At 40.6% G+C, this 15595-nt stretch overlaps 1 protein-coding gene across 1 annotated transcript in view; it reads right to left on the bottom strand.

Moving 5' to 3' along the window:
* LOC122805805 (epidermal growth factor receptor kinase substrate 8-like) overlaps positions 1-15595 on the bottom strand; it is a 293418-nt gene that overhangs the window by 145961 nt on the left and 131862 nt on the right. The window lies entirely within an intron of this gene.

The raw sequence follows: 15595 nt of genomic DNA, 5'->3' as shown, positions 1-15595 counted from the left end.
TTCTGCCACATACTGTTTTAATGAAGCACTAGTCTCTTTGAGCCATTCAGCTTTGTCAGACACATATCAAAAGCAATGAAACTTAATTATAACAGTAAGCAAGAGGATAAATGGTTACCCACCAAGGGATAAATGCTCCGTAGCCAATAAAACAAGAAATAAATTAGATAGATAAAAAAACGCTTAGGAGCAACCCAGCACAGATCAAAGTCTTCAGCATTTATACTTCCACATAGAATGCAGTCCCCAGCAATAATTAAAAACAGTTTTATAGTATGATGGTACACAAGAATAGTTTGTTCCAGATAAGATAAAATATCCTTTAATTCAGACACGTGAAGAGGTGAGCGCTTTCGCCAAAAGGCTTTATCAAACCATTAATAGACAAAAAGCAAAGTCAACTGCTATCTATTATATAGCCAACAGTTAATTAGATAATTAATAACAATGATGTCATCACTCATTTTAAAGTCATAAACTGAGTAAAACTGGTATGTATGCGAGCATCAAATTTATGCATTTTATCTGATTTGTTTTAGTACACACCAGTTTTACTCAGTTTATGACTTTAAGATGAGTGATGACATTTAACTGTTGGCTATATAATAGATAACAGTTGACTTTGCTTTTTGTCTATTAATGGTCTGATAAAGCCTTTTGGCGAAAGCGCTCACCTCTTCACGTGTCTGAATTAAAGGATATTTTATCTTATCTGGAACAAACTATTCTTGTGTACCATCATACTATAAAACTATTTTTAATTATTGCTGGAGACTGCATTCTACGTGGAAGTATATATGATGAAGACTTTGATCTGTGCTGGGTTGCTCCTAAGTGTTTTTATCTATCTAATTAATTATAACAGTACTCATTGTATGGACTGAGAAAAAGGTGGGTTTTCTAGGAACACTGATAAATTACATGCAAAGAAAACAAAGTTCTCATGCTTTAAATATGCATTCAAAAAATCCATTTATTTTTCTATTATCTCTTATTAATTAGAGCTACTATTGAGAATTTGTGCTTTGTGTGCTTTCCACAAGCGAAGAGCATACTTCAAGAACAGAGCGCAGTAGGGTGTTACAAAAAATGGCTGGGGCTAAATGTTTGCTTTATAAGGATTTACAGGGATTTAATCCTCATCTATAAGGCACATAGTGATGACATTTAGTGTACAGCTTAATTTTGTTTGGTTACACCTGCTGAGGTCACAGTTCCCTTCCATAGTGAAACAGCTTGATATGCGTTAATATAACATAGCAAAGAAGCCCACAGAAGGGGACATCATTTATATTTGTTTACTAGGGAAGTGCACTGATTAATATTGTCTGATTTCAGGCTCAGCCTTGGTGAAAAACAAAACATTTCACAAACAAAAAATACAGAAACCTAAACAATAACAGAACAATTTGTACTAATTACGTAAAACAACTTTGTGTATACATTATAGTGAACAAACCACGGAGCAACATACAATCAAGCGGACTGTAATATACAGCATATACATTAGTTTCTAAAGTAGGTCAATCATTAGTGAATCTTGAGAGAGAAGACACTTGGAAAGAAGAAAGGTTAGCTGATATGTCCTTTACTGAAGCAAAAACATTTGGGTTGGATAAAAAAGTGCTTTGAGAGTTACATTCTGAATTTGGAATAAGTGTTGATTTCCTTAATGGCAATGGGAAAAGCTTGCTAAATAGTAGGTGTCTATGAGGAGAAAACGTGCAGTGCTCTGGAGTTTGCTTCTAGGGGTTATGAGAGCTGGTGTGACTTCTGAGTAGTGTCTCAGGTTGTATGAGGAGTTGTTTTTTTCATGAAGTCTACCTGCAAGGGGAGTAAATGTGTAGATATTGTATAGTGTGTAGACTTGGGTTCCCAAGCATAGATTAGAGCTTTGTATTATGGGCAACAATTTGGCTTTTTATAGGGTGATACGGTGAAGTTCATACACAGATTCATTTATAATGAACAGGCAGATGCTATTAGACATAGTCTGGAGTGTGGCAATATTTTTCTTGGAGACAAAAGCAAAAACTGGAAGACCATAATCAAGTTGAGAAAGAAGAACTCCTTTGCCAGTGGCTGCTCTGACTGGTTGGGATAGGAAAAGGGAGGTTTTTTGGCACAGAAGTGGAGGAAGTTTATCTTGGCTCTAACTTTGTCTATGTGGAAATGGAAATTTAATGACTGATCAAGCTACATTTGCAGGTATTTGAAAGTGGAGGTTGTATCTATGGAATAGTTGTGTAGACCAAAGATAGTTAAAGATTTAGGTGCTTGGAAATTTTTCAGTGGAGTTCCAAAAAGCAGAGTTTTGTTCTTGTTGGGGTTGAGAAGTAATTCATGGTTTTGAGCCATCAGTGGAGCACATGCAAGTGTGACTGGAGTTGACGCTGAAGGTTGGTATGAGAGTGACCGAACTGGTAAATGACTGGTTTACAATCACTTTTGCGAACTGCAGTTGATTGAGAGTCACAATGTCAAAGTGCAGTTTTCCAATTGGCAGTTTTGTGAACCCAAATACATTGACTACACCACATCGAATGGGTAGTGTAGTTCGAGTATTTGAGTTCGGAATTTTGAGTAGAGATCATGGCTCAGTGAGGAACAGGGAATTAACCCATTTCCTCACTGTAGTGTGATATTGGAGTTGGTATATATAAATCGCAGGGAGTGTGGGGGGTGAGGGGCTTGCCCCCCTGCAAAATAGTAAACTTTATATGCTGTTGACTCTAGAGTGTCAGGTACATGACAGTGTATAGTTTGGGTGACTGATGTCACCTCCTGGTATGTTGAATGTGTCAAACTATGGGAGTCAATGTATTTACTTTTGAGTATGCTGATTGTTCACTGTTGCGGTTTTCCAGATTTTGGTTCGATGAGGGCGGTTGATGAATGCAGTTTCAAGGTTTCAATAGTAAACCTAAATGACCATGTCATCAGCATAGAAGTTATGTGTGAGATGGGGGAGTTCACAAGGAAGGTTTTTAATAAATATGGAGAAGACGAGCGGGACAAGAATGGATCCTTGGATACACCTTTGGTTATAGGTGCGGATTCTGATTGGAAGGATTCTATTTTAACTCTGAAGTGTTTCTCAGTGAAGAAGCTCTTATACTAGATAGTGGTGTCTAGACTGATAGCAAATTCAGTTAGTTTGTTTGGATAAGATAGCGGTCAATGACGTAAAATGCCTTTGACAATTCTATAAGTGGTGCACCTGTAAGGAAGCCACTATCAGAGTTAAGCAGGATGTCATCAGTTAGGGACCAAAATGTTTAATAGTACTTCACCTAGGCCAGAATACATGTTGTTTGGAGGAGAGCAGGTGGCACTGCTGGATATAGAGGGAGATTTAGGTGCAGACAATATTTTAAAGATATTTGCCCAGAACTGGAAGGATGGGTATTGGGTGGAAGTGAGATGTATCTTTAGGGTTGGTTTGCTTTAGGAGGGGTTTAATTAGAGCAGTTTTCCAATTCTGTAGTATGGTGTTTTATGTGAGACATAGATTATATATGTGGGTGAGAGGAAGACATAGATGCTCTATACAGTGATATATGAACCAGGGGTTTATGTTGTCAGATCCAGGAGGGGTGTCAATGGAATGATTTTCAAGTAGAATAGATACTTCTTTGGGATGTATGCATTTGAAGTGGAAGAGGGGGATGAATGGTGGTAGAGTGGGCAATGCTTGATCTGTGGGAGGTATGGAGTTTATTGATGGAAGATTGCTAAATTCTTTAAGAAAATCTTCTGGGAAAGTGTTGTTGTACCACATTCAATGGTATTTGCAGACAGGGTATCATAAGAAGATTTTCTTCCAGTAAGTAGGTTAACCATTTTCCAAAAGTGTAAAAGACATCTCTCACTCTCTTCAAAACAGTGATGCAGTATGTACATTAAGACTGTAAGACTGTCTTGGAACTAAGAACATAAACCCCAGGTTCATATATCACTGTAGGTACAGTAGTAAAGTGGTTAGCATTGTCACCTCACAGCAGGAGGTTCTCCATTTCGATTCTCTGCTGGGGTGCCTTTATGTGGAGTCTGTATGCTTTCCCTGCATTCATGTGGGTTTCCTCTGGGTGGTCCGGTTTCCTCCCACATTCCAAAGACATGTGTCTGGAGTGTTTCTCCCTGGCCTCTGCTGAAATTGGGCTCTATCCTAGTCAGATTCTTCCGGCAAACAAATGTTAAATAAATATATCACTGTAGAGAGCATCTATGTCTTCCTCTCATCCACATATATAATCTAGTTTTCACAGAAAACACCATACCGCAGTATGAATGTAAGAGGATAATTTGTTTCTTTGTTTGAATCACAGCAAGTATTATTTTTGCAAGTAAATAATTTCTATGAAAACAGTGAAGTTCAGTTAAATTAAAGAAACATGGCAAACTAAGGAACTACATGCTAAGAAAATGAAAAAAAAAATCCCCAAAAGGAAATAGTTTAGTTATATGCAATGTATGATAACAAATGTTACCATTGTGGCATGTTACAGAGAAAGGTAGCTCAACATCTACTTTAGTATCATGCAGTATCAAATATAAACCAGAAATACAGGCTATTGGATGAACCAGAAAAAAATTCCATTTAATTTATAAAAGCTGAATGCAAATTTAATTTGTGCAAATAATAACTGAATGCAGCATGTTTTCCTCAACAGAGCATAAAAAAACTTTCTTCATAGTTCACAATTTCTTCACTGTAAAGCATAGTTCAATTTCCAAAACTAAAAACACGCTTAAGCACACACTTTTCTCCACCTCTCTTTTCAATAAAAAAACAGCAGCTACACACCTCCTATCCGTCTCCATAATAAAACCGTACCTTGTTACAAGCCTAATTCAAAAAAAGCTTAATCACATCTCAACCTCTTAATCACAAAACAGTCTTGCTGTACTTATTGCATCACTATTTAGAAGAGTGAGATGCCTTTTATGCTCCCTAACAGTGATTTTTTTCTGGATCCTAATAATGGTGAATCCATAGGATAAATTATTTAGCACAGATCCAAAGCAGTACTGCATTTATATGCAGGGCTTGGCTGATTTGATTGTATTGCTGTTTGTTAGTTGTAATATTTTTATTTTTGTACTTTTGCTGAGCTAACCAGTTGAAACCACTGTCATCCTTTAAATTATGCTGTTTAGTAATTTAACTGTCAGAACATAATCTTTCCTACAAAGCAGTGCCTATAAATCTACTGAACCTATTACATGCATTTGAGGATAAAGCAATGTTTAATGTATCTATGCAAGTTGAAGTTGATCTGTTAAGATTTAAAGCAAGATATAAGTTTTATTTATAGGTTCGTTCTAGGCTGTTGAGTTAGTAGACCTTTTGTAACCTAGCCAAAAATCCCAATCATTTTCCAAGACATGAATTAATACCAGACTCCAACTTAAACTGGGCTCCTTTCTGTACGAGCTAGAGGGACCAAATCAGGCCGCATGCATGACTGCCCATTCAATGATCCCATTTACGCTTAAAAAGGAATATGTGGCTACTGTGCTTTACCTTGCCTGTGATATAAATAGAAACTGCTGGAGAGACAGGTATGTATCCCAGAGATTGCCCTGTCTCTGGAACAGGCTTCCCATCCAAGTGAAGCCGAGTTCCTCCCTAACCCAATTCAAATGCAACCTGGACAATTGGATGGGGAACAGGAAATTCATCCCTGGTTTGGCACCTATGTCTATAATGGATACAGGCAACCTGTAAATGGTTCATCTTCCAGGCCCAGTCTTGTAAATGTTTCATCTCCCATGCCCCTGCTTACACTTACCAAGGGTATCAGATTTGGGATGCATGGCTAGGCTTAAAAGGGCTCTTGTGGTCATTAGTCTAGTAAACACCTAAGAACCTAAGAACCTGTAAAGGGGGTCTGTTCTATAAAAAAAGTTATTCTCTGTGAACTATATCTATCCCACCAACTAGTTTGATTTATGTTTCAGTAGTAGTATAAGTCTCATGATCTGTTGTTTAGGGTGGTATTAGTTTTGTGGATGTGTAGGAGGTCACACAGGAATGGATCTTTTATGGCTCTGCAGGCCAGATAGGGGTCCCCTTTCCATAGTTGATAGGAAATGGAATAGAGTGACAATGCTTTTAAAGTGGGAAGGAGGATATGCCCTTGATTTTTTTATTGCTTTTTTAAGGAAATGCTGCAGTCTCTTGAGCTGGGCCCTACGCCTAGCCAAGACATCCCAAGGGGGGCATTATATAGTACTGTTGGTCTGATAAGGGAAGAATAGAGGAGAATATTAACTTCCGTGGATCTTGGATATATACTCTTAGAGATTATTCTGGCTATATAAAAGGATTTCCTAAAAACAGTAGTCACATAGTGGTTTATTGTCAATGACGGTGTCAAGTGTCTAATGAATGAGTCAATTTTTAGGGTAATGTCTTCTATGTAATAGGAACAGGAGTGCCCTGGTTTGCCAACGGGCATAATGCTACATTTTATTTTTATTTTTTTTTGCATTATGTTTGAGATCATGGTCCAAGCATCATTTGTTAGCATGAGTTAGACCCTTTTGGAGAATATGTATTTATGACAGCTATGAGTTTGAAGTTATCAGAAAACTTCATCAGCTCCAGGTCTTTGGTGTCTGCTTTAATGTCAGAGAAGTAGATACCAAAGAGGAGTGGTCCCAGGACTGATTCTTGAAGGATGCTCCTAGTGACTACTCTTTCAGTTGAGAGTGTACCTGCAATGCTAACAGACTGGATTCTCTTGGTGAGCTAATTTGCTATCCAGCTAGTAACATAGAGTGTTGTATTTAATTAGATTAGCTTATCAATGATATTTGAGTATTGAACAGTATCCATGTCTTCAGCCAAGTCCAGGTATGCCATGTGAACCCTTAAACTGAGTCTAAAGCCTTAGTAGCTTGTTCGAAAATGACCACCAGTTTTAAGATGGAAGATCTACCATTAACAAGCCTAACTGTAGACCGCCTGTGTCCTTGTTTATGAGGGCAATAATGATGTACACCGTTGCCCTACAGATAAAGCTGGTAAGGTTGATAAGTCTGTAATTGCATGGGTCAGCCTTTGTTCTCACTTTGTGAAAAAGCTGTAATAAGGAGTCAACCAGTGTTTGGTGCTGGCAAGAAGACAATATGACACATTGTCAGGGCCCATGGAGCTATTTTCTTTCAGCCTTGGAAAGACTGCATAGTACTTAATCAGAGGTGACTGTGGGGGGTGGGATGCATACTAATATGCAGTGAGCAATTTTGAGGAGATAGAAGGGTAAAGTTTGAGATGAATTTGTCTGCTAATATGCTGGCAATGGTCTCATTGGTCAAGTATGTGATGTTATTTTGTATGAACTGAGACTATTACTGGCTATTTTTTCTTAGGTTCCTGAAAAAGCTGAAGAAGGCTTTATAGCTATTGTTAGCATGGGTGTTGACTCACAATTCATACTTGCTCTTGGAAGATTTTACTTTGTTTATACATTCTTTGTTGATTATTTTGAGTTCTTCTCTAGCTGATGGGGTGTTAAGTTTACTTTTTCAGGCTAGGAGTTTCTTCGTTCTGTAGTTTGTTTTTTGATACTGGGGTTCTACCAAATGGGTTTGCTCTTAAATTTCACATTATATTTATATATTATTGGGACCGATGCCTAACTTCTATCTTGGAGATAGGCGTAGAATTTAACTTTGAAAACTACTGCTTGTGAAGCAGGGTCACCTATGTGAGGTGATTGTTTGAATTTCATCATATCATCAGCTAGCCAAAGTAAATTTGTCTTGTAGTAGTCTGAAGAATGGCTATAGTATCTAATTTGTTGTTGTGCAAAAGCCAGCTTAACACCTCATCAGCTAAAGAAGAGCTCAAAATAAACAGCAAAGATTTTGAACTGATACCTAGAGTAAACCTTATAGCACAATGGTCAGATATGACTAGTAATTTGGTAACTGTGGACACTAAGCATATGAGAGTTATATTTCTAAGAACCAGGTCTAATATTTTTGAGCCACCTCAATGAGATTTGCACCAGATGATTCAAGGAGTTAACATTAATGAAATCCAGGAATCTTTTCTCATTCTTGTTTGTGGCGGTGCGGGTTCCCCAGTTAATGGAGGGATAGTTGAGGTCCCTTAAGAAGATATTGTTTTGATCTCTACTGAAGGATCTCAGTTAAGATATGCCTCATGGTCATAGCAGGAGCATGATAGCTGGCTACTCTGTGGAACTGGGTTTTGTTTATCCTAGGAAGAATGTGGAGGAGTTTTAGGTCATTGTCTTGCATTCTGTGCCTAGAGGAGAAATGTTTTTTGAGGAACACAGCTATGCCTCCACCAGCTACCATGTCCAGTTCAGTGTTGTGTCTGATGGAGTGGTAGGCATTAATACCCTGTACTGTGGGGTGCTCTAACTGTTCTAAAACCATGTTTCAGTAACTATGCATATATCAATAATTTTAAGGGTTAGTAATGCTGTAAGGAGTGTAAAATTTTGTTTAGGCATTGAGCAGTGTTACTTTTAGATTATTTAGATTGTAGATGGCTATGTGGGTAATTTGTGGTGTCTGATCTTCCTTAAAAATGTACTATGGAGGAAAGAAAAAGTCATATCCAATATGTGGAAGCCATAAGCTATTACTGTTTTGCACTGTTGTACCCGGGGATTCATGAAGCTTGCACCAGACGCCAGAGTAGCGTCGGCGATCTAGCGCCAAATATGGCTGCCGAGCGATTCAGGTATGAGCTGTTTTCACATGCACTACCAGCGTACGCCAGAGCTGCACAGCTCCTGGTGCATGTATGCTAATTACCCAATGCGCAGCAGTGTAGCATGCAAATAAAGGTATATAGCGATTCATGAAGTGGTGCAGGCATAGCATAAGCATGTAGAAATGTAAACTGAAAAAAAACGGTTTACATTTTGTCAAACATAAAATCGGAGCCATGAAAGCGAACCAAACTTACGTATTATAATGTTAATATATGCCAATGGCTAAATATATAGCCAGTGGCATAAAACAACATGCACAAAATATAAAAAAATAACATTTAATGTCATGGCCACACTAACGCAAAGTAAAACCACAGTGCATCTGTGCGCAAATGGGATCACGAGGAAAATATATTTAGATGTCATAAAACTGCAATGTAACACAATTCATGGTATCCCCATAATAGTCAATGGCACACATGCTACACCACAACCATGGCGCAAGGGTTGCTAAGGGTATGTGACAGTGTTCCGTGCGGTAACTAGGAATTAGCAGTCAATGCCATGCAAATGAGTCAAGTAATACTGAATCGCAAATGCTCTGCTGGCGTAAGGATGTACCAGACTGCATAGTGTTACAACACCGAGGAGTGGCCTAGAGGTAAACATGACATCAAAAGAGGGGCACGCCACCATAGCTGTAAGCACATTGGATCATTGCTAATCCATGTTGCATGTTGCTAAGCAAAGCCGCAGGATAGGGGTGTGAAAGTAGCCATAGCTTAGGTGAGAGCACACAAGGTAACCAAAAGTTCATGTGAACATGGATGAAAACGAGCACGAAACCCAGTAAACGGTTGTGAGTGGTGCACACCACAGCTGAAACAGGAAGGATACAGCAAGACAATAAGGAAATGTTGCAGCATGGCAATTGGAGTACAAATGAGTAATTAACACCTAGGGGCTCACAGTGGGCCATAGACAACAGCTAACAAGGCTTCTGGGGAGGTGCCATACAGCAAAGAAAAGAGAACTCTCACAGCAGAACAAAGCAAACTTGCAGTAGATCAGCTACATAACACATTTACCAACACAATCCTGGGTTGTGAAAGTACAAAACAAGAAAGGCGGCAGCTGGATGCATGCCTGACAATGGGAGGGGAATCAGGTTGAAAACTGAAGTAAAGGGCAATAGATGAATCACAACAGCCAAGCGTAAGTTAATACCAAAGGCCCCACAATAGCAGTACCTGCTGTAAAGCCAATAATTAAGATACCCTGCAGCTGGAATAGCACAAACACACCCAATTACACCAGCATCATCCATTGCACAATAGTATAAGGTGTGAAAGCCCCACACACACACTTGTGTATTCCCAGACACTCTGCACCATTGGTGTATACAGACAGGGAACTTTTAATATGTACATGTTAGGGACCGCCATAGCTTTGATTCACCAGCATGTGTTGGAGACTGACGGTGGTGTGGGGGATGATGCTGACAACCATCTCAGGCACTGGGGGAGGAGAACAGTGTTCAGACCCAGGGTAACCTACCAGGGGCTACATGATCTGGAGATAGTAGAGCATTACAGAGTGGACAGGGACATCATACAGCAACTTGTTGAGCTGTGCCGGCCATGCCTCAGAGGCAGAAGTAACAGAGGGGAACCCATCCCAGTGGACACGAAGGTATGTGTAAGCTTGAGAATACTAGCCACAGGTACCATCCAAAGGCCAACTGGGGATATCATGTGGATCTCACAGGCATCAGCATCCAGGGTACTCCCCAAGTTCCTGGATGCCATGTTACCACATGCCAAAGAGCATATACACTTCCCCCGAACGCAGAAGGAGTTGGCCAGCAATATGCATCTGTTCCACCTTGTGGCAGACTACCCGGATTACTGGGTGCAATAGACTGCACGCACATGCACATCAAGTCACCACCCGGTGAGCAGGGTAGGTGCTACATAAATGGCAAGGGATTCCCCTCCATCAACTGCTAGGTCATGTGTAATGCCCAGGGCATTATCATGGATGTGTGTGCTGGCAGCCCTGGAAGCTATCACGACTCCCACATCTGGCATGCCTCACAGCTGTATCAGGTATTTGCCAGGGAGGACATCCCATATGGCCACCTGCTGAGGGATGCTGGCTATGCACTGGAACCATGGATGATGACTCCCATCAGAAATGCACACACAGCCACGCAAGAACGCCATAATGAGGCACACGCAGAAAACAGAATCATCATAGAGCACATGTTTGGGATGCTGAAATCACAGTTCCATTGCTTGGACATATCTGGTGGAGCCTTGAAGTACTCTCCAGGAATGTGTGCCCACATCTTCATAGTATGTGCCATGCTACACAATATGATCCCGTGGAAACAGCTACAGCAGGGACAGAATGGTGAAGGCCCTCACAGCCCACCACTATTGTCAAGGGACCCACAGGCACAGAGGGGCTCAGACCATGAACACCCTGTGCTAGCCCCAGTAGGCAGACAGAGGCATGCCCAGTATGCCCATGCCTTGGTAAAGAGGGAACGTATAGCACACACACTGACAGTGTAGGCACTCATGGACTGACACCCTTTTCCACCTACACACACACACAGCAAACATGGATGGCACACACACATGACCACCTGTAAATTGTCATGTATAGGTGGTCTACTGTGTGCATCCTACATAGGTAGCCCTCAACTATTGTACACACAACCACCATTGGCACAAGGTAAGTCAATACCTGAACAGTAAATTAAGCTATCATCATGTGTCCATACTGTATGTACAGGTTCATAGATACATAGGTAGGTACATGCCCATCTGCCGAGGCCACTCATAAGCATAGGCAAAATGTGTCTGCTGTTGCCACCCCATCGATTAACTAACTGTCCCTTTGTGGAGCAGAGCCAATTGCGGGATCCCTGGGGTGTAGCCACTGTTCACCACCCACTCTGCAAGGATTCCCTGGGGTGTTAGTGAGGGGTTTTGTATAATGTAATCAGGGATGTAGTTCCAAATAATGGGGAGTATCCCTGACAGGAATCTTCACAGATGTTTACATGTTACATAGTATGCCTTAAACACAGCTTGCATATATAGGTAGTTCTCCACAGAATAATAAACATGTGGAACACACAACCGCTGAAATGTGCGTTAATCACCCTTGCACTACCAGTGCCTGCTCTGAGAGGAAAGATATCACTGCCAGGAGTAGAACACGTAACCATGTACACATTCATCACAATAACATACCACTAAGCTACCTGAGATGTACCAATGGCAGTTGTGTATACTGACAGGATAAAACACAAAAGGTAGGAATGTGTTGAAGTAGAACAAACCGGCATGTACCCAATGAAAGGTGTATGTTTTATATATATATATATATATATATATATATATATATATATATATATATATATATATATATATAAATAGAGAGAGAGAGGGAGAGAGAGAGATATAAGTCAATATATGGGGATATACATATATATGTAGATATATAGATAGGTTAACAACATCTACATAACATGGAGGTACATATAAATGGGATACCTACCACATACCAACTGCTTTACATACCGACGCGCGTAATCCCAAGGCTTAAGGTCCGAAAGAACACAGTACCAAAACACCAGATGCGCGAGTTGTAAAATCATGATGTCAAGGGACAGTTACTCAGTGCTTCTGATGTTGCAGTTCAGGTAGGTTACTGTGTGTTAGTGTGTTTCTTAGGGCTGTAGTGTGTGCAAGTGTGTGTTCTGTGTGTGGTGTGTGTTCTTGGGGGACTGTAATGTGTGGGTGCGGGTTAGCTTTGTGCATCTGTTTGTGCAACCTAGGAGCTAGAATATTAAAGGTTTGGGGGGCACAGACACCTACATGGGGGTGTAGGGGGGCTTGGCCACCTGCTCATACATAGTGTAGGATGGTTTATTTGGATGTGTTGGGTAGCAGTGTGTCTGTGTGTGCGTGTGTGTGTTCCATGTCCGTGTTACTTTCATGAGTTACTGTCGCTGTCTGTAATGTGGGGTATGGGAGTCTGGTCCCAGTACTGTGTGCATCGGAACTCTGTGGTTTCAGGATTCCATAGGTATCCTGTATACAGCGGTTGATGTGTTCATATATGTGTATAACATGGACCATAGCAATCACACATTCCGCCACTACCAACCTTTATGAACAAAGGATATGGAGAGTATATGCCTATGCACTATTAGAAATATGTGCTATGGACATGAGCCAATGATAGTGCTACCACCTGTCCCACTTTGCGAGGGACACTCCCTCTTTGGGAGGTTGTGTCCTGACAAAATATATTAAATGTGGCAAATGTCCTGGGATTGTAGGACATAATTATGTCCCATATGTACTGTAATAGTTGCATACAATAGTTATTTCTGTATCTAAAATACCTACATGTTACAAGAAACAGGATAAGCAACTAAACTGCTACAAGAATAAGCTTATATTTAGGCAAGAAAGGAAAGTTCTATCCCTTGTACTGACCATGGGTTTGTGTCAGCCTGTAAATTCTGATGTATGTCCCGAAAATGTCCCACTATGGCCATATGAAAAGGTGGCAACCCTAGCCAAGGAGGGTCAGTCACCAACACAACTATGATGACTGCAAATACCTATGACAGAAATACACAGCTTTCATGTAGCAATACTTTATTACATTCAGATGTATTACCGAAGGGATTCAAGGACTAACATCACCTACATGCTATACAGGAACCACATAACAGTGCCTTTTTGAATCAGCCTGCAATTATCATAGTATTAGTCCACAAAAGGATAGGTGTTCAAATAGGGAAGGAACCCTCACGCACATATTGATTATGCATAAAAGCAATTCCTACACACCTGCATCTGCTATGCACACCCACCAACATCATCCCCACACCCAAACATATTACAATACAAACTGTAATAACATCACAAATCATTCACTCACTGTACGACATCTGCAGAAGCCTTAACATACCTTGTCAGAGACACACTAACATGGCCCTATGTGAAATAGCTGCTGTTATACAATGCAACAGCTGCTGATGTTACAGGGTTTGTTTGCACTAATCCCGTTTCAGAGGGTTGTGTGTACACCGGGATGTGTTAGCAATTACTGAGTAACAGCACAGTATGCTACACTTGTACACCAAATCAAGGATGTCTGGTGAGCACACTGCAAACCACATAACAGTTCATGCATAGCCATACAGCCTTGAGCTGCCTAAACATCCTTGCCAGACTTAAACATCTGCAGAAGTATCAGGTACAAACAAACCCTGCATAAGTAGCAATGTTCTGAAATATAACAGCTGTACTCACATGTAGAACTAAATTATCCAACCATTACACAGAGTCCATGGGAGTCATGAAACTAATATATCTCTGTGTGTCTCCATATAGCTGTTGAAATATATCACAAACAACACATCCAGGCTGTCTTCCTCGAAAGTAAGGCAAACGGACAATGCCCAAAAGGAGTACTCAGTTATATACCACTGTTGCCATGGTATCGGCTAATGGAGTAGCTGCACAGCTGATGTGCATCTAATTAACTACTTTGGAACAGCAATTGGTGGACAGGATACCACATGTTACCGATAAGTAACTAAAAAAGGATGTGTTATCACACATTCAAACCATCCATATATACCAGCGGAACATTACAAAGAACATTGAAACACAAACTGAAAAGGATTGAATCAACAGTTAACGACACCTCGGGTTACTAATATGGTATGTAGAACAGTCGTTATGTCTGTGTATGTAGTACCTTTCTGTAGTATTTAAAGTGCACGCAATCCATATAGTGGAAACAGTTATCTTGTAGTGATGTATTGTTGAGCATAGTAACGCTTGTAGTATTTGTGTATACTGCTGTAGGTCACAAGGCAAACACCACATACACCACAAGGGATGCTATGTAAGGGCTTTCTGCTGTCAGTGGCAGAGCTGGTCCAACAAGTATGTGCTATAACAGGGGATAGTATATGTTGAAATATTGTAACTGCAGCCATATGTATGGGTGCATTACTGAGAATAACATGTTGAAGGTTGGGCCACTGTGCAATTATGATTTGTATTGTGGGATATTATGTTATTAACTGTGTAATGTACAGTATTGTAGGCAGATATATATTACAAGCTACATAACATTACTGTAATGTTAGGCAAACATTAGTTATGTCTATTGGCATTTACAATACACAATAACAGGATACATATGTCTTTTAGTCACCCGACCGTTTATCAGCATGATAGCAAAGTAAAATGGAAGAGCTAGTTAACTATCCATGCATATAAGATATGTAATATGTGCAAAGGTAGGTACTAGGTTGTCTTACCAAGGGTATTTATAAGCCTAGCTAGAGTGTGTTGGCTTTCGCCACCCCATAGGTTGGTTCCCTGTGCCTCTAAACGGCAGCGCCATTAGTTCCCTGTGCCTCTGTCCAGCAAAGCCACTGCAGTGATCCCTGGGGTACATGTCTGTCTCCCATCTACATGCCAAGGTTTCCCTTGAAGAGTGCTAGTGAGGGGCCCTGCCTGATATACATTGGAATCATGTTCCAAAGCATGGGGAGTGTCCGGGTCAGGAATCTATCCATCTAGCACGTCCTAGGCATTGTTGTGGTTAGAAGTATATCCCTAGAGCATGTGGCTCACAGGGGCCTCTCGTTTAGGTGGAGCATATCCAGCAATACAGGGTTGGACATGGGCCTTGTATGTCAAACAGAGATCACCTGTGAGTATGCGGTATGCAACGGAGTACAGCTGGAGTTTCTTAGGTTGGGCTGCATAGGTTATCTGTTTGAGGTCAGTAATCCTCTTGGTGTGGTACTGGTGTGGTCTTCCAAGCTGTTGCAGTTGTCT

This window comes from Protopterus annectens, chromosome 7.part0 (assembly GCF_019279795.1).
Source record: "Protopterus annectens isolate FY-2018-M chromosome 7.part0, PAN1.0, whole genome shotgun sequence".
In the NCBI taxonomy this organism is placed as follows: Eukaryota; Metazoa; Chordata; order Ceratodontiformes; family Protopteridae; genus Protopterus; species Protopterus annectens.
This window is presented reverse-complemented; position numbering and strand designations above follow the sequence as displayed.